This window comes from Ambystoma mexicanum, chromosome 2q (assembly GCF_040938575.1).
Source record: "Ambystoma mexicanum isolate Mex_15411 chromosome 2q, UKY_AmexF1_1, whole genome shotgun sequence".
Classification (NCBI taxonomy): Eukaryota; Metazoa; Chordata; class Amphibia; order Caudata; family Ambystomatidae; genus Ambystoma; species Ambystoma mexicanum.
The window spans coordinates 338770963-338793457 of record NC_090924.1 but is presented as its reverse complement, the minus strand read 5'-3'; the positions used below and the strand labels follow the sequence as shown (position 1 = coordinate 338793457).

Below are 22495 nucleotides of genomic sequence, written 5' to 3'. Positions count from 1 at the left end.
AAGGGTCTGGGACCCTAAAAGTGAACAAAACAGAAGAAAAGTAAGGGGGTGCTTGGCAGGAGAGTAAAGCAAGCCAGCCTGAGAACGGTGTGCAAGTCTGGGACACGCACCCAAATAGGAGTCAGAGAATAAGTGGGTCCAGGACCCAGAGAATTACAGAAGCAAGTAGAAAGGAAGCACCATCGTGGCAGGAGAGTACACCAAGCTGTGACGAAACCGTTGTGCGAGTCTGGAACTCGCGCCCAAGCAAATATTCAAAAATACGAGGGTCTGGGACCCTAAGAGCTGAAGAGAAAGAGCAAAGAAAGCCAGAAGTTTGGCTGGGGAGTAAACAAAGCTACCGACATATTGTATTGCGAGCCTGGGACTCATCCATATAAAAGCCATAGAAGTTACAATAGAGGACAGAAAGAGCCATAATCTTGGCAGGGGAGTAAACAAAACTACCAACATATTGCATTGCGAGCCTGGGACTCGCACCCTTAGGAGAGCTACAGAAACCTTATTTGAAACCTCACAGGGTCTAGGATCCACCAAAAGAAAAGGAATAAATACTGAGGGACTGGTAAAAATAGTTTCCTGGATAGTGTTTGGCAGGTGAGTGAACCAGACCTGTCCATCGGTGGTGAACAAAGAAGGAAATTCACAGGAACTTTGAGAACCAGAGGAAATCAACAGGGAAGGGACTCTTCCCCTGGATATTGGAACATTGTATTGTGGAAAAAGAACTTTGTTTTGTGTCCATTTTTATAACCAGAATTATCTGGAACTTTCTGTTGATAAAAATAATGTTACCCATCACTTTAGGAGAAGAATATATCCTTGTACTTTAGCTTTTTCATTATTAGTGTTATGGTGAGAGAGAGGTTTTTGGACACAACCATGATTGGTGTTTTAGTAGAGGGGACAGGCAGAGCCACTTGCTTCTAAATGTGACCCATGGATGCAGTATAAGAAGTTTCCCCCAGTCCTTCCTTCGAAGATCCAGGCGTACAGCTATTGCCAAGAGTAGTAAGAAGACCACATCTCTGTTAGTGGGAAATATGCTTCGTGAGTGGGGAGAGCAAGGCTGTATTGTTGCATCCAGAGCCCACCTCTGTGACCCAAAGGCGAAAAAACCCTGCAATACTCGACCAGGGAGTCACTGTTTGACAGATACTGAATCAGCGGTTGTTTTTTTAATTTCCCTCAGGACACAGCAGAGGGTTTATGCGCAGAGAAAAGCAGTGCAAATCTGGTGCTCATGTTGGCATAGACCACAACCTGGAGCCAAGCAGAAACTTTACTCCAGACAACAACATTCCATGCAGCGAATCCTTGTGCTGAGCACAGCAGTGAGAGAAATTCACAGGGAAGCCTCCCACTGGTGCTGTCTGTTGTCATGATAATGTCGCCTGAACCCAACATGGCAGCCAGTGCACTTGCTATTGGTGAAAGACGCACCACTAATACAGGAAAAAGCAGTGGAGAATAAGTGGAGTCATTAGTCAATGGCCCGTCATGTAGTATGATACTAATGGGGAAGTGGACCCACGAGTCAGATCCCTGTAGGGACAGACCCCTAATTACCTCAGCCCAAACGGGTCCACCAACTGAGGAATGACTGCTCATTGTGTACGTAAAGCAAGGTTTATTGTACAAAAATCCAAGGAGCAGATGGATAGTGCCATGGAACCAAACCAACTCAAGTCTCAACAAACTGCATCAATTGTTAAATGTGTATACATTTAAGCAACAGTTAAAACACTCCCAAATATTGTATTACCACCCACCCCTCAAACATGATTGGACAAAACATTTACAAAGAACTTTAATTTACAAATTCATTCTTTCTCATTGGTCATCAACAATCTTTATGACCATCTTCAGATCATATTCGAAGTCCGCCTTTGCTGGGATTGGTCCATGGTAAATTGTGACATCATGGTACAATGCAACAGTCCTATACAGCATAATTCATTACTTACGACTGTTCTAGAGCCTTTAACCTTAAGTGCGATTTGCACATGGTCTGCTCGGATATTGTAGCAATATGAGGAAGGCCTGAACAAACAGGTTTTCTTTGAACTATAGATTGCGATCTCATCCGCCCTATACTCCAAACTTCTCTTACTAAATACTTATTTATGCGACCACAACTACAGCATGTACAGCCTCTAGTTTTAACCTGTGAAAACAATTGACCGTCGGATACCCTGGCCTTATGCTCCATCTTTTTCAAGCAAACTGCCAACCCCATCTATGTGACTTCAATGCAACAAGCAAGATTACATCTGTTCCTTGTGTAACTGCTAAATATTAAACCTTCGCCCTGCTCACATGAAGACCTTTTACTGGATGACTCATTCTACCTCCATGAACCCCCCTAGGCCCGAAAAACCTGAATGTCCTAGCTGCATAAAAATGCATCGTGTAACAGCCTGCTAGATGCAAAGTCAGGGTAAACTCACAAAACCCCACTGTATGCAGATTTATATAAACTTATTTAACTTCTTCCATGTATTTCTCTGTGTGATCAAAAACTCTATTTATTTATATATATATATATATATATATATATATATATATATATATAATAATCTCTGTGTTTATTGTTTTATAAATGTTGTTCCTTCTTTACAGCTGGATCTCAGGACAGGCCCCACTCCACATGCTCATGTTGCATTTGTGGTGTAACATTGTATCTTTCTACACACGTGCAACTCTAATATGTATCAATTCTAAACAAACAGTAACTCTAAAAAGTAACATATCCCACCCTTAATTAACTACACTCAGTACATATATATTTGCAACATCGCGCCCAGTTCACCGCCACCCCCAGTGAATAATACGGCGCATGCAACATGAACCCCTCATAATCAAGGAGACACTTCCCGATCACCCCAATATTCCCCCCTTTAGTTAATACTTTTACTAACAAATTATAAACATCTTCCTGGTGAACTACTCTACACTCATTCCCCACACCTATCCCAATATGGGCATACTCCTCCGCCAAACAACCCGACTAGTGCCGCTATCATTTCCACAATCTACCCGCTGCTCCCCACAAGCATGCCAATTTGGTGGAGGACGTAAAACAACATCAGAACCTGTATGGGATGAAGCAGTGGTGTCCCTAGGCTTGGACAGGGTTACAGTCATCATGGCAGCAGCCGTTGGTACTTGGGCAGAGAAACATCGTAAGAGCATTTGACAGGAACAGAAAACAATGAGAAAAAAGACAAAAATCGGTAACAGAATTTGTGCAGCGAGGCTCAACCAAGAAGGTACCTAGGAGAAAAGGGAGTTGATCCATGAGTCATTGGTGGTCCCAGCCTCAGTCTCCATGATCACTTTCAGTGTATGCAAAGGTAGCAATAGTCTGTGTGACCTGTAAGGAATTCATGGTGGCAACAGTAAAGAACAGTTTTAAATTGAACAGTGATTGCAGGGTGGAAAAATGCCTAAACTAAACCTAAGTCTAAGATAGGAGCAAGCGTTGACCATCAAATGAAAATAAGGCCGTCCTAGTCGTGGTGTGTCAAATAAAAAGGGCCTATCCTAAGAAATGTATTGCCAAACCTTACAACTAATACAAAAATGGATGTGGGATATTTTTCAAGAAAAGAAAGAAGTGTTCACAATATGTCAAGATGCAGTAGCTTGGGTCTCCCTTCCCCACGTTTTGAGCACAGGGTAAGGCGGAATCCTGTAGCACAGTACACTCTCGAGCTTCCCCAGCACGAGACGACATTTCCACTTGCAGCTATCAGGGCCGTCGATGGCCAAGTCTCGTTTCTCTTGAAAGTGTCTTGCCTTCGAGGGCCTGACGTATTCAAATAACGAAAACAAAAGATCCTTCAACAAAATAAATGTTTGTTTCCTGGTTTCACTTAGTGTGAGGATTCTTCACTCCTGGGTCTCCCTCTTCCGGGCGCTGACCCCTCTTAACTTTCAGCCTCCCTCCAACGGGTTCACTATGGCTTTTCCTTCCTCCATAAATCTTAATGTCTTTTTAAACAGTTCCGGTGGACATTCCACGGCCGGGTTCACTCTTGTCAATACACTGTTCCTGGGACTTTAGACTTGCACCCTACTCATCAGCATCCCTCTTATGGGTTCACTCTTGCCAACTTCACATTCACTTATACTTTCAATGTTCATGGTATTCACTTCCCTTACTTTCGTTGTAGGTCAAACGCTTACGTCTTTACAGTGATTTTGCTTGACCTCCTGTATCACCACTTTGACCTATCTTGGCGGTTTTCCTATGGCTGTCTGGTATCTGTAGTTTCTCTCAGACGGGGATTGACCATGGTTTCTTGGAGCAGCACCCATTTGGTACCGGTCCCCTTTTGCAGCTGGTCTTCCCTTTACAATGTTACAGTTCTTTTAAACTTCTTTCACTTTGCCACTTTGCGACTTTCATTCACCACAGCCCTGTTCTTATCAGCTCTCCCCTCGACTCACCGGCTGTGATGAACCGTTTGACATTCCTCTTTACTGGAGTTAAGGCTGGTACCACGGAACAGGATTCTCCCTCGCTCCGGCTTATCAGCGTCGATACGCTCCGTGTACCGTTGACATCTCCTGCAGCACACTTGGGCTATTGTCCTCGGTCTTACGTTTCTTTCAGCGGCAGGTTTGCTGTTTTTGTGAAAAAGGGCAAGGTCGTGTCTCTCCTCGTCAGCCTCTCGATATTTGCCGCCTTTCTCCTCCTCTTGAACTGCCGCGTCTGGATAGCTGTCTCATCGTGCGGTCTGCCTTGCTTGTACTGTGCTCTCTTGCTCCACCTTTTATCCCTGTCGGGAAGGGAAAGGGCTGTCAGCTTTGTGTGATTCTCATTAATTGCCTGACTTTGCCTGACCCTTGCATTGGGACATGTCAGGTAAATGGCTCTGGTGTTAGTCCGTTGTGCGAAAGTGTTCGTGTTAGGAAAGGGTGGGGGGGCAGTGTTTTTGATTGTTCCACGTGGTAGAATGGGGAAGAGGTAGTGATGGAAGGGGGATACCGCGTCTCACCCGTCGGTCTCCCACTCCCTGAGAACTCCGCATCCAGGTGATCCTCCCTCACTGGTCCACTCCAACGACTGGATCCAATAGCGATGGCTATGTCCTGGCCACCTAGATGGCAGATGCCCTTGGGACTAGCTAGGTATGCACCTTGAGGTTTCTCACAGAGGGTACTATTCTATGTATTATTGGGAGGCACAAACGTGTAACAGGTACTCACGATTTTGCGGCATACTCCACCCTCCATTGTAGTGAGGAGGTTGAGTATATACCGGTTTTGCAAAGTCATAAGCCTGAGTGCCTGCAGTTCTTCCCTAATGGCACTGAAAGCTGACTCAGAAGTGTTAATGAAGAGTAATAGGTCATACTTGGCCACCTGGAGCTATTTGGCATTGGCCGCAGCTTGGACACTAGGTGCCAGGAGTGAGGTAAAAAAGGTCTTGGTGTGGCTAAATAGCCTGTATTGATAGGGAATGTATGCTAAAGCTGTGATGATGCTGCTGAAAGGTAGTTAGATCTTCATCTACGTTGCAATTGTTTGTGATTTTCGCTGTCAAACATAGTACTTGATTTGTCCATATAAGGTGATGAAAGGGGAACAGGGGATGAAGAGGGCACAAATGTCACTTTGGGCTTTGGACGCGACAAAAGCAGGTGCTCCTCTGGGATTATGAGAATGGACACATGAAGGATAGAGAGACCGCAGATACCTCACCAGGCTGGAGGCAACTGCCTATATACATATGTCACAGGTCCAAAAATTATCAAGGAGAGGAGCGTACCTCCAGCCAGATCTGTGATGAGAAGCATGTAGCTGCAGTTCCCATTTGTGCCAACAGACACTGTGCCATTGCCCTTAAAACACAGAGAAAAATGGCTAAGTGTCTGTATCTTAACAGGTTTTTCTGGCTCAGTGAGCCACGTCAGATACTGCAAGTGATTTCTCCATACTGTCCCACACTCTTGATTTGTTTGTGCCACCCCTTCTTCTGGGAATCCCCTCATTCCTCTAGCCCTGCAACTCTTCACCCCTTGCTCGCATCGATTTTTAGAAACAATAGCTCCTTCCAAGGTCAATTGGGCTCTTTGAACACACCTAACATTTTTGTGGTCTGTACACTCGGCAATTGAACAATCATCATCCTCGAACCGTGCATAGGGCTGGGTGCCTAGACATAGCACATCTGCTACCTCTACCTCACTCGAGATAAATACCCTGGGAATGCCAGAAGCATGGGGGATGAGAGAGCAGATGAAGCAATATCCTATGGCTCTCTCTCTTCCCACCTTGTTCATATGGCTATACCATATGTTGTCTGCTGCAAAACCATGTGCATTCGTTGTGGGATCTAATTCATCATCATTATCAAAAAGATTATTATCAACATTTCTTTTTACACTTGACATTTTCTCCTCAGACTTCATAAAATTAGACAATTTATTTACACTAGTTGTCCTCTTCAGACATGAGGACCCAAGAACCACAAGTACCACAAAAACATTAATTTTGACACAATTCACAATTTTAAATATCTCTTTCCCTAAACAAAAAATTATTTCAATTCCAAACCTCTGTTTGCACCCTCTTTTGCACTGAAACAAGCAGTGTACCTTTAGGGCATACTTAACTTTTATGCCTGCTCTTGTGCTGGTGGAGGGCTGCCGGTATCTCTACGGATATCACTCAGGTGTATCCAACTCTTGTCATCTACCGTGTGAAAAACCAGAGGGTGTTTCACAACCTAGTCCCCGGGGGTCCCGTACTCAGGTGGCCAGGTAATGGCCATTGCTTTTGGATCCTGTACCTGGGGTGGACAAGTGAGGGAGGATCACCTGGGAAGGGTGTCCTCAGGGAGTGGGGGAGAAACACCTGATGGCGAGGCATGGTATCCCCTATATCCAAAACCAAACTAACCCCTGTTCGTGCTTAGTTTATGGGGAACTACAGCTCCCATGATACCTCCCATGTTACATCGGCAACACTACTGAGCCGAGGAAGATGAGGAATAAGGTCAGGCAGATTACCTCCATTGACGTACAATGGCTCTGTCCCTGTTATGTGGCCAGGCAAGTAGTCTTAACCATGCCATTTGTTAACACTCCTGTTGAAACTAATAAAAGGTGTCGTGCACAGGCACACAGTGAGCAATGGTGGGAACAAGAGGGAACCGCTCTTTCAGGGCTGAAGGGAACAAGGTGATTGAAGTCGGAAGGCTAAGGGACTGATCTGCAGTTACGAAGATCGAGAGAAGCCAGTCGAGAATTCCCCACTATCAGAAAGACGTAAGCGTTCCAAGAATGAAACTGAGTGAACAGAAGCAAGAAACCTTCAAGGTACTTGAAAACAGCCAGGTGAACATCAGAGTTGGGGGGAGCGGATAAGAGGAGGCGTTGGGGACAGCCTTGACTGCTGCATGAAGAGCGTTCATGAATGAAGGCTCATTAACACAACTGGTGAGCAACAAAAGCCTGGTTTGTGTTAAAAGCAAAAGTAACTGTAACTGAAGAGTTGAAAGTTGTGTGTATACCGATAAACTGCCTAATGATAAAGGACAATTGCTGAATTGTAAACAGAATGGATGCAAAGTGACAGGGTGGTGCTGCGAGGCGAAATTGCATATTCAAAAGTTTCTGTGAAATGTTCTGAGTTGATTGGGAATCAAAGCCAAGAAAGCAGATGCGATCCCGAAAGAAAGTTGAATGAATGAAAAGCAAAGTATGTGAACTCTGAATATGCCAAGAGGACAGAATATATCAACAATGAAAGAGGCCTTGAGGGCAAACCAAAGAGAATAAGAAATTACCAGTACCAAGAGGCATTGGTGTTGTAAAAAGCAGAAAATTGTGGATTGTAGATTTATTGAAAGAGAGGTCGAAGTGGTCTCTTTCAATAATGCATCTCCTTAACACATTTGTGATTTTAGAAGAAGAGCAAGGTTAGATGTTCTTAGTATAGGCCTTTTATGTTGACTAGACTGCCTGGAACTGTTTATTTATTTAATGGTCGAGATTTCTCCCATTCTAGAGTTTGGGCCAGTTAGGAATTCTACCAACCCAACCAAATTACCCAATAAAGGTTTTTGCAACTTGTATCCATTGTGTCTGTGTCTACTCTTGATACCATGCCTTCCTTACAACCTTCGCAGCAGTCGGAGTTGAGAAATTCACTTGGTGCGGCCCATGAAAAGCTGCTTGTGTCAACGATGCATGAAAGTGCGAGCATAGATGAGGTCTCCTCGGAGTAGCTGTGTCTTGCATTGATCGTCGTAGTCTTGCCATTTTCTGCTGTTGTCTGTTGGTGAGAAGACACAACCTGTGAAGATATAATTTTAACACTTTTCTTTAATGCTCTACAGTACTCCCTAAACTCCTCTCCTAGAACGATGAGGTCTTGTGTGCGTCTGATTCTATGTGTGTAGGTGAGAGGTGTGTGTGTAGCCTATGCCCAGTCACGATTTCCTGAGAGCTCAGGTGGTGGTCCCTCCCTGGCTGATTGCTTATTTAAAATAGGCCAGTGCTAGGCCCACATACCCGTATTTATTTAATTCTGCACATATTTGTGCTAAACAGCCCTTAAGGACCCAATTGAGCCTCTCCATGATCCCGTTGGCCTCCGGGTGGTACACCAAGCACAACCAATGCTTTATTCCTAACAGCAAAGTGATTTCTGTGAACAAGGCATTAAAGAAGTGGGTTCCGTTATCAGATTTTAAAACTGCACAAATCCCCCCTGCAGAAACACCTCTCACCCGAAATCTGGCCGCGGATTTAGCATCAGGATGTACACAGGGACCAACCGCAAGCCACCTGGAGAATAAACAAGCGACAACAATTAAATATCTGAAGTTACTGCACCTTGAGATCATGTCCACAAAGTCGATGTTGAGCTCCTTGAATGGACCAGAGGGCCTGGGCAAGACCCTCCTCAGCAACCTCATGGTATTTCCAGGATTGAACTCGTTGCACACTACACAATTCCCTTACAAATCTACTTGCCTGCTCTTGTAAGTTAGGGATAAACCAGCCCTCCTGGAGCTCTGCTGCGATTTGCTGTTGAGAAGTATGCAATGGGTAATGTAGTTGCTCTAGAGCCAAAAGAAGCTGCTCTATAGGCATTACTACCTTTCCTGTCACCTCTTGTCTCCAAATCCAAATCCATGGGTGAGAGAACACATCCTCTCTTTTTCCAGAGCTCCTGTTCTTCTGCCAGGGCTTTCCCTTGCATATCTATTATCTGCAGCACAGGGACAGCCGTGTACAGAGCTGGTAACTGTGCCTGTTGGGACACGCTTTCCATTTTGTTGGGATCTGTAAAAGGTAAATATGATGCTTCTTTCTCCGCCTTGTCTGCTGCTTTATTCCCGAGAGCTGTTGAATTAGTGCAGTGAGTATGGACCATACATTTGATTAAACCTATCTCTTCTGGCAAAGTTAATGCTTCAGTTAGCCGGGATAGCCACGCAGCATGCTGGACAGGGACCCAGAATGGATGGTGGAGGTGACGTATGTAGAGTCAGAATAAACAGTGACTGCCTTCCCCTTACTCATCTCCAGCGCCTCTGAGTGCCACTCGTTCCGCTCTTTGCACTGAGTAATGAGAGGGCAACCGTCTCTTCAGTCTGACCCGGTACTCCCCATCCACAAGACCCACGACAGCTGCACCTGTATTCCTCTCCCTGTCTTCTGGTTGATGGTTGAAGACCCATCAACAACAATTGCCTTGCACCCCTCCAGGGCAACCTCTTTCACATTCACCCTCTCTTCTTTTTCCCCTTTATACATGGCACAATCATGAACAATGTCCTCAGGCTGCACTGGCTATGCTACAAATTTCACAGGATTGACTAGGCAACATCGCACGGGATGAATCTAAGCATTTGACAAAATGACCTCATACCCTGACACTCTATGGGTCATTAAGACAGCCCATAGTAATGGTCAAAGACTTTTGAATGGCAAAAGCCGCTGCCGCTATATCTTGTCCACAAGGGGACTCTCCCTGCATCACTGGGTCTAGGAGTCCACTGTAATACACAAAAGGTTTGTGGCCTAGCAATGTTTGCTGGGTCAGGACCGCTGTCATTACCTGCCCATTCGCATGTGAAAAATGATAAAATGGCTTCTGTTAATTCAGGGCCGCCAAGACCACAGCATTGCTGATCGTGGCCTTGAGCTCCCGAAGACAAATCCCCATTTCCTCAGACCACTCTATCGGACCTTTCATCTTCTGTGCTTCTTTAAGTCCTTGCAGTAAGGGCCTCACATAACTAGAGTTATCAAAGATCCATGATCTACAATAGTTACAGAGCCCCAAAAACTGCTGCATCTGTTTTACTATAACTGGCTGAGGCATACTCTGAACTGTGGTGGCTCTCTCCGGCATTATCTTCCTTCCTCCAGGCTTTATTACTACCTCTGTCTGGCAGTACTGCAATTTTTCTATGTCCACTTTGTATCCCTTCTCCATGAGCACGGTGAGGAGTGTAATAGTCTCCCCGACGCTGCTCCTCTGAAGTGTTACAGACTAATAGATTGTCCACGTTCTGAATTACGGTACTGGACACATGTACATTTCCCAAACCCATCTGAACCACCCTGCTCAAAACACTCAGAGATTTGCAGTACCCCTGGGGCAACCTTGTGTGCTTGAATCTCTGACCACGATATGTAAACTCCTTGAGGTACTGGGAATCTGGGTGTAAGGGAACAGAGAAAAAGGCATTTTTTTAATTCAATTACCGTGAAGTATGTCGACCCAGTAGGAATGTTAGAGAATAGTGTCAGTATTCGGTACCACCGGAAATTACGCCTCAACAATATTAATGAGCGGGTGCAAATCCTGGACCATCATCCAACTGAGCCCCTTTGCTGTCTTCAAAGAGTAGGAAGCCGTATTGCATGGGCACTCAGAAGGTTATATTATGCCTTGCTTCAACAGCGCCATAATGGTTTCATAAATCCCTTCGTCTGCTTCCTTAGACATGGGTTACTGCTTTACCTGCTGTAAGATAGCACCGGGTTTCAATATTATCCTCACCGCTCCAACACTCTTTAGTATCCCCACATCATGAGGATTGCTGGTCCACAAATGGTCTGGCACTTTTCCAAATCCTCCTTCCAAAATGGTGATGTATTTGTAACAATGAGCATGGTCTGGGGTACTTCCCTTTGCTGTATCGCTATATAGCAAGGCACCCCAATTTCAAAGTCCATCTATCCACAGTCTTCAGTGTCTTCAAACGATTAAACAATTGCTTGTCAGACACGTCCCTCAGCGAAAAGGCCGGATCGATGCACAGAACTGTGCGCCATTGTCCGCTTTCTTCATCTGTGCATCGACATCTGTAGCTTACTCAAGGTGTCCCTTGATAAAAGATTTGCTGGGGTATCCATACAATACAACAAAGGGGCTGATAAATGTTGATTACCTACCTTGATACGAAGATCTTCAGTATGAGGAACCGACCTGATAGTCACAGAGAATCCCTGTGTGTCCATCGTTTTGCCTGACAAGGGTAACTCACCCTCCTTAATGCAAGCCTTTGTAGCCTCTGTGTCAAGCATGAGTGAGACAGTGTGGTCACCTACCTGCACACCTATCCAGGGTTCCTCTTCCGGATCAGTGGTAACGGACAGGACTGGACACATCAGAGACCCATGTGGGCTATCCTAGTTCTGGTACATATCTACATATCAGCACTGGGTAGAGAAAAAGGATTTCCCCCGACAACACATGCTCCAGTGTGGTGGGTAACTGTTCCTTGTGGTAAAAGATTCTTGTCCCATGACTGCACTGATGCTTGTTCTGGCATGGTCGGGGGAATCACAAAGGTCTGTGCAGCCACAGTTGCTGGGTTCTGTTCAACCTGTGCCTGCTGTGATTGCACAGAGCCTGGGGCATATGGCAGGGCCGGGGCCTGCATCTGTTGAGCTCCCATGTTAAAGTACTGTGGCCATTCACGACAATCCTGTGACACGTTGCTCAACTTTCCAAACAACCAAGGAATTTAAGTACAAGAGATTCACAACCACACTGCGCATACACGTTAAGTTTAGGTGAATGGAATATTTTAATGAAAGTGAAAACAGCAGACACGTGTTTCAACCAAAAGGTCTTCTCCCAGTCTTGACTGTGTTCTGTTGTCCCACTTGTGGGAAATTAAAGTGTACTGTTTTCAGTAAATTATATTAGCCGCAATTGCGTGGCTCTCAACTCTGACGTCCCTGGCAGCTCGCAGTGCATCCACTCTCCAGTCTTATGCCATACAATTTTTGTTGTATTCCATACAACCAACACTGAATTCCATAGAATCTTTCATAATTGTTTCCCCATCAGTTCATTGAAACGAGGATCCATTTTGCTGAACCTGCCAAATGACCAGCTCTCTCACGGAAATCCTCCCCCGCCCCTTGGAAAGCCTCTCGTTGGCATCAGGACCAGGAACATACCCATCCATCACCCCTGTGTCATACCCAGTTCACTGTGTCCCTGTTCTCCTGATTGCCCCTGCTGTCCCTCCATAGAATTTGAAATTACTGCCCCTTCTCGACAAATCTTCACCAATTTCTTTTGAACGAGGTTAGCCTCTGCTTTTTGTGCCTTGTGAGGAACCTGAGGGCGTCCTCATTTCCTTTTCCCCGACACCCTCTGCTCAGGTGGCCAGGTCACTCTTGGATCCTGACCCTGGGGGTGGATATGCAAGGGAGGATCACCTGGGTGGAGGAGCCCTGGGGAGTGGGGAGAGGATGTCCTTAGGTGAGACATGGTATCCCCCATTCCCTTTTCAGAATTAACCGTCAGTCCCAGCAGCCTTTATAGGTTACTGTCAACCCTTCCCCTTTCCTTCCTTTCAGAATGATCCTCCGAAATGCTATTATTATACTGAGACGAGGAAATGATCAGCTAGGAGGACGCCTCCTTATTTGGGCAGGTTAAACACACATCCACCTCCCCTTGTTAATACAGAGAAATATCAGAATGAACCCTACCCTCCCCTGCCTTTGTAGGTTGTCAGTCTTTACCTCTTCCTTACACACTAAAATGTCCCACAGCCATTTCACTTGAAGACTGGGTCGAGGAGGAGGCACATGGGAGGTATGCACACTTCCATTAATTCACTCCTCTTGGGTACTGAGATGAGGAAGAGGCCTGTGGAGGAGTACCATTGCAATAGCCAGGCATGTCCAGCTAATAGGCTTAACTATGGTCTGGCAACTAAAGGGAAATGGGGAGAGAACCCCGCTTGGAGAGATGGATGTGGCTGGCAGGCATGGAGCAGGCTGGAGAGGGGCTGGCGGGAAGGAAGCTGTGAGCAGCAGAAGGGTAAAAGAGACGCCAGGTTCCCAGGGGGCCGTGAGAGGGTCGAGACACCAGCAGTCCCCCTTGCCATCTGTCCACAGCCGGAGCTGTGAGACACATAGGTCTCCCGATCACTGCTGGTTGTTGCAGCAAGGATTGAGGACAGCGAGCGCTGCTAGCTGGGGCTCCCGAGAAGCACAAGCAGAACAAAGGAAAGCCAAAGAGGAGGAACAAGATGTCCAGAGGAGCGCCCACATACCGGTGAGTGTAAAGAAGGGAACACTCATAGCGAGGCGCTCCACTGGCTGGAAGCAGGCATCTGTAAATGCTGAACAAACTGAAAACTATGAAAGTTGGTTTTGGAGAACAAATTGAGGGTTTGTGAATGCCCAACAAGCTGCAAAGTGTTATCAGTACTTTTAAGAATGCAACAAGTATTATTGAATGCTGAACTGAATGAAAGATATGATAATCATATGAAAAGGCAGTACAAATGAAAAGCAAGTGATGAGCACGTATGAAGAATGTGAAAGTAAGCTGGTGGAAATCGGTGAAGAGTACAGAGTGAGTTGGAGAAGATACAGGTTGTGGCAAAGCCAAAAGATTGCTAAAGAGAACCTGGTTGTGTGACATTTTGCAAGTTGTGGCAAAGCCAAAAGACTACCAAGAAGAATCGGAAATAATTGTGAGCTTAAAGATACACAGGTGTGGAAAACACGTTGTGGCAAAGCCAACAAACTGCCAAGGAGAATCAAGATTGAGTGTTGACTAATGACATGACACAGGTTCACAAAGACAGAAAACCTGTGTTGGCAAGACATCCTGAAGAATACAGAAGCATAACAAAGTACCAAGAATTATCGGTTGCGTGACCTGCAATGGGTGGACAGTGTGGTCAAACAACTGCCCCTAGACCAAGTGACCCATGCTTGGAAAGAGCCAAGGAAAGCCAAAATAAAAAAGCTGTATTGTATAGCAAGAAGTTAAAGTGAATGAAAAAGAGAGAAATCTGTGTGCACTATTGAAAAACCTGGAGCATTACAAAGTTGAACTGGAACTGTTTTTTGAGAGTCAAGAGATTTGAATTGATTGTGGTTTTGAAGCTGGAAGAACTGACTTCTTGGGGAAGGGATCCCCGAGACTTTGTGAACTGTGTTGAACTCTTGGGGAAGGGATCCCTGAGACCTTTTGGAACTGTGTTGTAATTTTGGGGAAGACGGAGGCTGGAAAGTAAGCCAGGAGCTGGAAGAAGCTCTGAACTTTATTTGCAACAATGTTTCTTTTGTTGCTGATCTCCCTCCATATTGTATATCTTTAGTTGTGAGAGCAAGTATAGGTTTTGGACACAGACAGGCTTTTGAGTTGAACTTATTGACACAGACTATCCTTAGTTTCTTTAGGTAGGGAAACCCCCCCTTAGCATAGGGCAAGTTAGGCCTTACTCCATCCTGACATTTAAGAAAATAAACCATTTTATTTAGACAATTGAATCTGTTGTCCGTGTCTTACTTCATGATGCCTTCACAGCCTTCTTTACAGTTTACCTCTCTGTTACTTGTCTTCTTTTACAAAAATGCACAGTGTGGGCCTGAATCTCCAGCGAACTCTTGGCATCTATTCCTACTACTTTATCTAAATCATGCAGTACTTCTTAAGGAGACCTTTCTTTAGCATAATATAGAAGATTGCTACATTCTGATCCCACCCTTCTCCTGTCCCTGCTCTCCACATCTCCTGAATTAACTGGATGTGTGCGGCATGATCACCCACCATCATTGTCTTTATCAATATCAAATGTATATTTGTATCCGGATACATAACTCGCAGCGTCCCCCAAACCTATGCCCTATAACCATTAAAAGCTGCTCTGTCATGAGTATTTGTGTCTATCTGAACTCCTGTATACCCCACTTTGCTTCAAAGCTCATCTGACCGCACCCCAATTAGTTGCAAATAAGCTTTTCATATCCCCTATGGCCAACATGACACAGGCGGTGTGTTTCTCCAATGCATAAATCCACATCTCTGCTCCTGCAGTGAGTGAAGGAAGTGTCTTCATCAGGTTATTCCAGTCCATTTCTGACCATGGGATATAATACACCCTTCCTTGACCATTCTGGAGTAACGGAAACTGAGGTACACCGGATTTAACTGGAGCGTTCCCCATGTCACCCTTACTACTTACTTCGGCCATGCAAGTAGTATCCACACCCGTCCTATGATTCCATGGTGTATTATTACCTTTAGCTGCTACTGCTAGAATCCCTGCAACCTTGACTAATTCTGAACCCCCATATTCCAATTCCTCCCCTACAAAACCCCTTAAAAAAGAAACCACCCACTTTCCCTCCTTGCTTTCCCTCCCAAAGTACACTCACGTGACTCAAAGCGCTCCAATGTGGTGCTCCATCCTTTTGCCCTGCACAGCTGGACCATGGCACCACGCGTTCAGGGAGTAGACAGCCCTTTAACCAATATGTCGTCTGCCGACCTCTTTTTCCCTGCAGTGAGGTGCCGCAGCCGAGAGGTGTGCACAGAAGACCCCCAGCATTTCAGAAAGCCTGAGGTCCCTTCGTGGTCACCAAATTTTTTGGGGCAGGCCCCTAATTCCTCTGCCCAAACCGGGGTCCACGAACTGAGGAACGAGTGCGCGTTTTGTACATAAAGCAATGTTTATCGTACAAAAATCCAGGGAGCAGTTGGATAGACCTGTGTAACCAAACCAACTCCAGTCTCAATGAACTACATCAATTGTTACATTTGAATACATTTTAGCAGATATTTTATTACCACCCACCCCATAAACATGATTGGACAAAACATTTATAAAGAACTTTGAATCTTTTACAAATTCATTCTTTGTCATTGGTCATCCACAATTTTTACGATGATCTTCAGATCATATTCGAAGTCTGCCTTTGCTGGGAATTGGTCCATGGTAGGTCCTGACATCACATACAACATAATTCATTACTTAGTAACAACTGTCGTAGAGCCTTTAACCTTAATTGTGATTAGCACATGGTCTGCTCGGATATTGTAGCAATACGAGGAAGGACTGAACAAACTGATTTTCTTTGAACTATAAATTGTGATCTCATCCGCCTCAGATTCCTGGCTTCTCTTAAGACATGCTAATTTATGCAACCGCTACTCCAGCACATACATTCTCTAGTTTCAACTTACGAAAACAATTGACCGTGTGACAGTCTGGCCTCGGGCCCCATCTTTATTTGCGGCCCAAGCAAATGGTCAACCCCCTCTACACGACTTCAATGCAACAAGCAAGATTACATCTTTTCCTTGTGGAACTGTTAAATCATAAACCTTTGTCCTGCTCGCAAGCTGACCTTTTACTGGATGACGCATTCTTCCTCCTTCAACACCGAGGCCGAAAAACCAGTATGTCCCAACTGCTAACTGCAAAGTTCGAGTAAACTCACAAAACCCCAATGCATGCAGATTTATATAAACTTATTAAACTTATTGCATGTATTTCTCTGTTTGATAAAAAAAACTCCTTATGTATAAATATCTCTCTGTGTGTATTATTTTATAAATGTTGTTCTTTCTTTACTGTGGGATCTCAGGACAGGCCCCACTCAACGTGCGCATTGAAACCCTTTCCGTTCACCAGGTTCCATGCACTTTCGAGCACCCCGTGTAAATCGTGTTCACTTTGCATTTGCGGTTTTAACTTTGTATGTTTCTACATGCGTGCAACTCTTAATATGTATACATTCTAAACGCACTAACACTAAAAAGTAACATATCCCATCCATAATTAACTACACTCGATACATATGTATTTGCAACATCACATCCAGTTGATCGCCAATGCTTGTCATTAATATGGCGCATGCAACAGGAAACCCCTCGTTATCATGGGGACTCTTCCTGGCCACCCCAAATATCCCTCTTTGTTCCAATCACTTTATCAGTGCCTTTTTACAAAGTGACACGGACCTCCTGACTTGGTGTGAGTGAAGAAGGTGTTTCCAAGAGAGAGTGGTGTTCTTGTAATTGGAGAAGGAGAATCAGGGGAATAGATTCTGTGTTGGCCAAGCCAAAATGCCAATTAGTAACAGGGCAACAGAAAAGGTGGTGGCTGGGCCAGCTAAACCAGCTAAGGAAGATTGAAGGAACAAGCTAACCTGAGAGGCCTCATGAGAACCTGCACCCAAAGACAGACAGGGGACCTACCCTGAGGAGAAGTATTTGGTGAGGAGATAGCTGGACACGTTAGGCCAGACTCTGGTGGCAGGTACGAAACCACCAGCCTAAATAAAGAAAGCTTGCTAAGATTTGAGTACCAAGGCCGGGCGTGTAGAAAATCCTACCAGGAAGTACCCAGATAGGGTGGACAATTCCTGCTGTCATCAGTAGTAGAGCAGATCTGAGGGCATGAGACACTGCTTGCCCTGGTGGTAGTGGGAGGCTGTCTCGGAAAAAGGCCATGCCAACAACACAGTCCAGGGCAAAGACCAAGGAAAAGATGACGCTCATCACAGAGATACAGACCAAGACAAAGACGAAGAGAAAGACCAAAGAAGAGATGAAGCTCATCACAGAGGTACAGACAAAGGCAAAGACAAACACACCAAGGAAGAGATGAAGCTCATGCATTGGGTGAGAAACCAAAGGGTGTCTTACATGCTAGTCCTCAGGGACATGCCATTCAGGTGGCCAGGACACGCCATTGCTTTTGGATCCATTTCCTGGGGGTGGACCAGTGTGGGAGGATCACCTGGGTGAGGGGTTTTTGGGGAGGGGACTGGGGGTGAGGCAGCCGACGGTGAGACACAGTATTCCCCCCTTTTTTGTTCATCTACCCCAAGCAATTTTCTAGGATACTCCAAGGTCCCAACTCCCGCCCCCCTTTTTTACATAAATACTGCGCCGAGCAAGAGGGTGACTGAGAGTAACAAGAGTAACTCTCATACATCGTACTGGTTATGTCCCGTTAATCGAGTTAGGCGAAGTCAGGCACTTGACTTCAAGTGTATACACCTGGTACCAATTAGCTCTCCTCACACGGTTAAAGGGCAACACCTAAAGACACACTCTGAGCAAAGCGGAACACGAGTACGAGCAGAACTTCCCGGATGAAGGCAAACCTACCGGAGCAGAGCGATGGACCAAGGGACGAGAGCTGCGGGTAGAAAACCCAAAGAGTTCCCTACTGGAGGTCGTTGCCTCCGACAGGCCACGAAAGACACATGGAGAAGGCCAGATCCCACAAGTGATGACTGCATTGTGTTTCAAGGATGCTAGCGACCCTCCCAGGTGAACGGCGGAGTTGGGGAGGGGAGGCCAGGCCTGTGGTACTAACCTTGACTCGTGAATTAGAAATTGCAAAACCCAGAAAAAGACGCACACAACTGGCGAGGACACAAGTGGCCTGGGAGACCAGTGTGTGTTAAAGTTTGAATTAGAAGCATTATATTGCATGTGAAAGCGGCACACGTGTGGATGAGATACGAAGAAAGGCAGACCTATGAGTGAACGTTGATGTAAAGGACCGCTGTGAAATCAGCGATACTAAGTCACTCAGTGTTCCGGTGGAAGAAGTAGCCCACTTGAAAGTCTCTGTGAAAGGTACAATATTTAAAGCGAGAAAGCGAATGAACAACAAAAATGAAATGAAGAAGATTCATTCCTAGAGAAGGGAAGAGTGAAAGTTAAACCGTGAACTTTGAGTCTGAGTGGTCCTGCGGTGGTCTGTAAAGAAAGCCACACACAAGTAAGCTTGGGCAAGGGTGCCCACCCCCTTTGCAAGTTTGTGGTGAACTTTAGTTTGAATTGTCTGATCCCGACAGAGGGGGACCTACGAGAACTGTGTGGTGAAAGGTCTGAGCCTGACTGAGGGGGATCTTTGTGAACGTTTTGGTTGAAACATTATTTTGGAAGTCGGAGAAAGAGACTTTAACGTGGAAGGCCACGCGGGCCTTGGTCCGTGGTTTTGAACTGTGTATTGTGTTGGAAACCGAGCCAGAGCGTGTCATCCTGCCTACATGGACTACCTTACTCCGTGAGCCCTAATGTGGGGAGGAGAGCTGGTTCAACCAGATTATCATTTGAACACTGATTTTTCCTTTTGCATACATTTCTCCTTTTTACACTTTTTTGTACAAGAGATAGGACAGGCATTAGGTTTTGTTAGCATAAGCTACTTTGATTTGACGGACTCCACTAGCACTGCATTATTTATTATTTGATAGTCAAGACTACTCCCATCTTAGTTATAGGGAAAAGTGGGAGTGTTTCCAGGCCCAACATTTTCAATAAATGTTTTGCAAATTGCATCCATTGTGTCAGTATCATACTTGCGATACCATGCCTTCTCTACAATAAATACAGCCCAAGACAAAGGTGAAGACAAAGACCATGGAAGAGATGAAGCTCATCACAGAGATACAGACCAAGAAAAAGGCGAAGACACTGTTAACCCAGGGCCCTGAAAAGTGGGAGAGGGAATAACTGTCACTTCTTTTATACTAGGTTCTTGGAATGGAATTGGGTTATTCCGCCTTCCTTTCCCCTTTTTGGCTTGGACCCTCCCTGTAACGGCTCAATCCTTGTCCTGTCTTATCTATGACCTGAAGCTCAGCAGGACCAATCTCGAGCCTGAGAACATTTTGGCCTGGACAGTACGTCCTACAGAGACCAGGACACTAACCAAACCTGTCCTTAGCTGTAGTTCTCACCAGGACAGGGTCAGAGGCTACGAAGCATGCATTATGTTGAGATTAAGAGCCTGGTGTGCAAACCTTTTTTGTGGCTATTAGAGTATAGTGTGAATAGCCCATCCTGTTTGACAGATATTTGAGAATACAATAAGCAGGGGGTACTACTTGCTATAGCCTCATGCCAGGATTGTGATGAGAAAAAGGGGTGAAGTTGTGATCCCAAGATTACTTCCTTATACGCTTCATTACACTACGTCCTACATTTCCTCATTGCAGTCCTTTTCCCCACACCTCATTGAGGTGTCTTTATTATTGGTCAAGCGGGGCACTGCTGCTGCATGGACACAGTATTGGCAAGAGAAAGTAACGTCCCATATAGACTCTCTTGTGGGAGATGTGACGATCCGTTAGATAGCGTCAATTTTCCCCATGGGGGAGACCTTTTCCATGAAGCTAGAGAGGTGTGGTTGCTAATCTATAGTCTACATAGGGGTGGAAATATGCAGGCGGACCTCATGGAGAGGAGTCAATACAATGATAGGGCTAAAGTAACGGATATCAATGGTGGGGTGCCCGGAAAGCGTTTTACCATTTGGCTGGGATACAGCCTGATGGAAGGAGAAAGAGTGTATCGCCATGGCCACATGACCTGTAGTGGGTGGACCGTGCAGTCTAACAACCACGCCGAAACCGCTACCCAAGGCCTGTTGCAAGGGAGACGAAACGAGCCTGGGGAAAGTCCAGAGTGGTGGTGTATGCCTGACCAGTACAGAAGGGACAGTCTAGTCTGTTACCAGCATCAGAGCAGTGAGCACTATGGGGTCTCGGAGAAAAACGCACAGCCAGAGAGAATCAATATACTGCCACGAGATCCCCGGCAGAACCGGTGAGACATCCTGACGCTGAGTGCAGGTAATGGGAGTTGTTACAATCCGGGAGGGAGCCGAGGGAAACTGAGAAAGTTAGGAGAAAACAGGCAAAGACAATCCAGTGTAACAAACTGTGAAGACAATAGGGAGAGGATACGCTCCTCATCATCTGTGAAGTAATTCTGTTTGCAAAAGAAAAGCAAAACCCTTCTCTCCGAAAAGGCATTCGAGGGGTTATCTTCTCGAATGTGGAGAGAAGACCCAAAACCCTTATAGGGGTTTTCAAGAGTATCATTGATGAGAACAGAGTTTATGTGAGAACTTTCGGAAAGAATCTTTGGTAAAGAAGTAGCACCCAATAACACATTCCAAACAAAAATCCTGCTACACACACCCTAGAATCGTCTTGGGGCTGTCCCTGAAAGCAAAAGCTAATCATCATTCAAAGAGACATTTCGAACTTGCTATTGATCGACATTGGACCCCATCAAGAGTCCAGCCCTTTCAAATTCCAGGGGTTAATATTCCTTTCGTAAATAAGGAGAAAATATCGTCCTCGTCTTTGTCATTGCACTCCCTTTGTGAAAGGAGGAAGAAGCAGGTGAAGCAGTGAATCATTTTGTAGCATAGTTCCCTAAGCAGTCCCACAAGAGGGGGTGCCGGCGAGTCGAGAGGGACTCGCGGAGCACCTTCGTCGTCCCAGTGGGGACAGGATAAAGATTATAAAGAAAGCAAAATGTTTTGAGACCTCCTTGAAGGAACTACAAGTCTTGTTGAAAACTATAAGGAACATTGGGGAACCAGATAGAAGGGAGTCCTTCTCCTTCTCCTAGCCCCACAAGGATACTGTAGAACTTTGTTTTGTTTATTACTGAAAGCTTGGAACCTTAATGGAACTTCTGCTTTAAGAAGACTCAGCATCTTTGGGACACTTTACATCCAGGAGAAGGGAGTCATTCTCCTGGGCAACGAGCAGAATCCAAACTTCATTATGGTTTTTTGTAATGACAGGGATAGCGAAGGAGCTTTTGGACTGGGACAGTGCTTTTTTATTTGCACTTTCACAGACTTCCTGATGAGCACTCGAGTTAAGGACATGTAGGTTTATCTTTTTACGTTAAACAAAAGTCTATAACAGTCACCACAGCAACCCCTGGTCCGTCTCTTCATTCCTTGTCGCCACATGGAGGACTTAGTTTTAATGATTTTGAACAGGGTGCCTTTCTCCATCGGTGGGTCACAGTCATATCTTGAGGACCCTGGTTAATAAAAACATTAAGATTATCGGTAAGTAATCAGGGCATGCTACCTTGCTCGGAAATGGACAAGAATTGACCAACGCATGCTATGTGGACGTATGTATTTTTCACTCATTTTTATTGTTTGGCTAATGTTTTCATTTATAATGCTTAATGTTTCCATTTCTTTACTTCGTTGCATTTGCCTAGTTTTGTTCTTTTCAATCTGGGGGAATCTCCATACCCACCCCCTCCACCCTTTTTTACAGCTGTATTGTTAGTTTTAAAGAAAGTCATCAAAAAACGATGAAAATGCATCAATGCTAGTGCATCGATGTAAATGTACACTGGTGCAAAGTCATTGAAGTAAAGACATGTGACGTCATACCTGAACACTTTGTGC

General features: G+C 45.3%; 1 protein-coding gene across 2 annotated transcripts in view; it reads left to right on the top strand.

Moving 5' to 3' along the window:
* Window positions 1-22495, top strand: part of LOC138569399 (hexosaminidase D-like) — a 644991-nt gene that overhangs the window by 534615 nt on the left and 87881 nt on the right. The gene's annotated exons all lie outside the window — the stretch shown is intronic.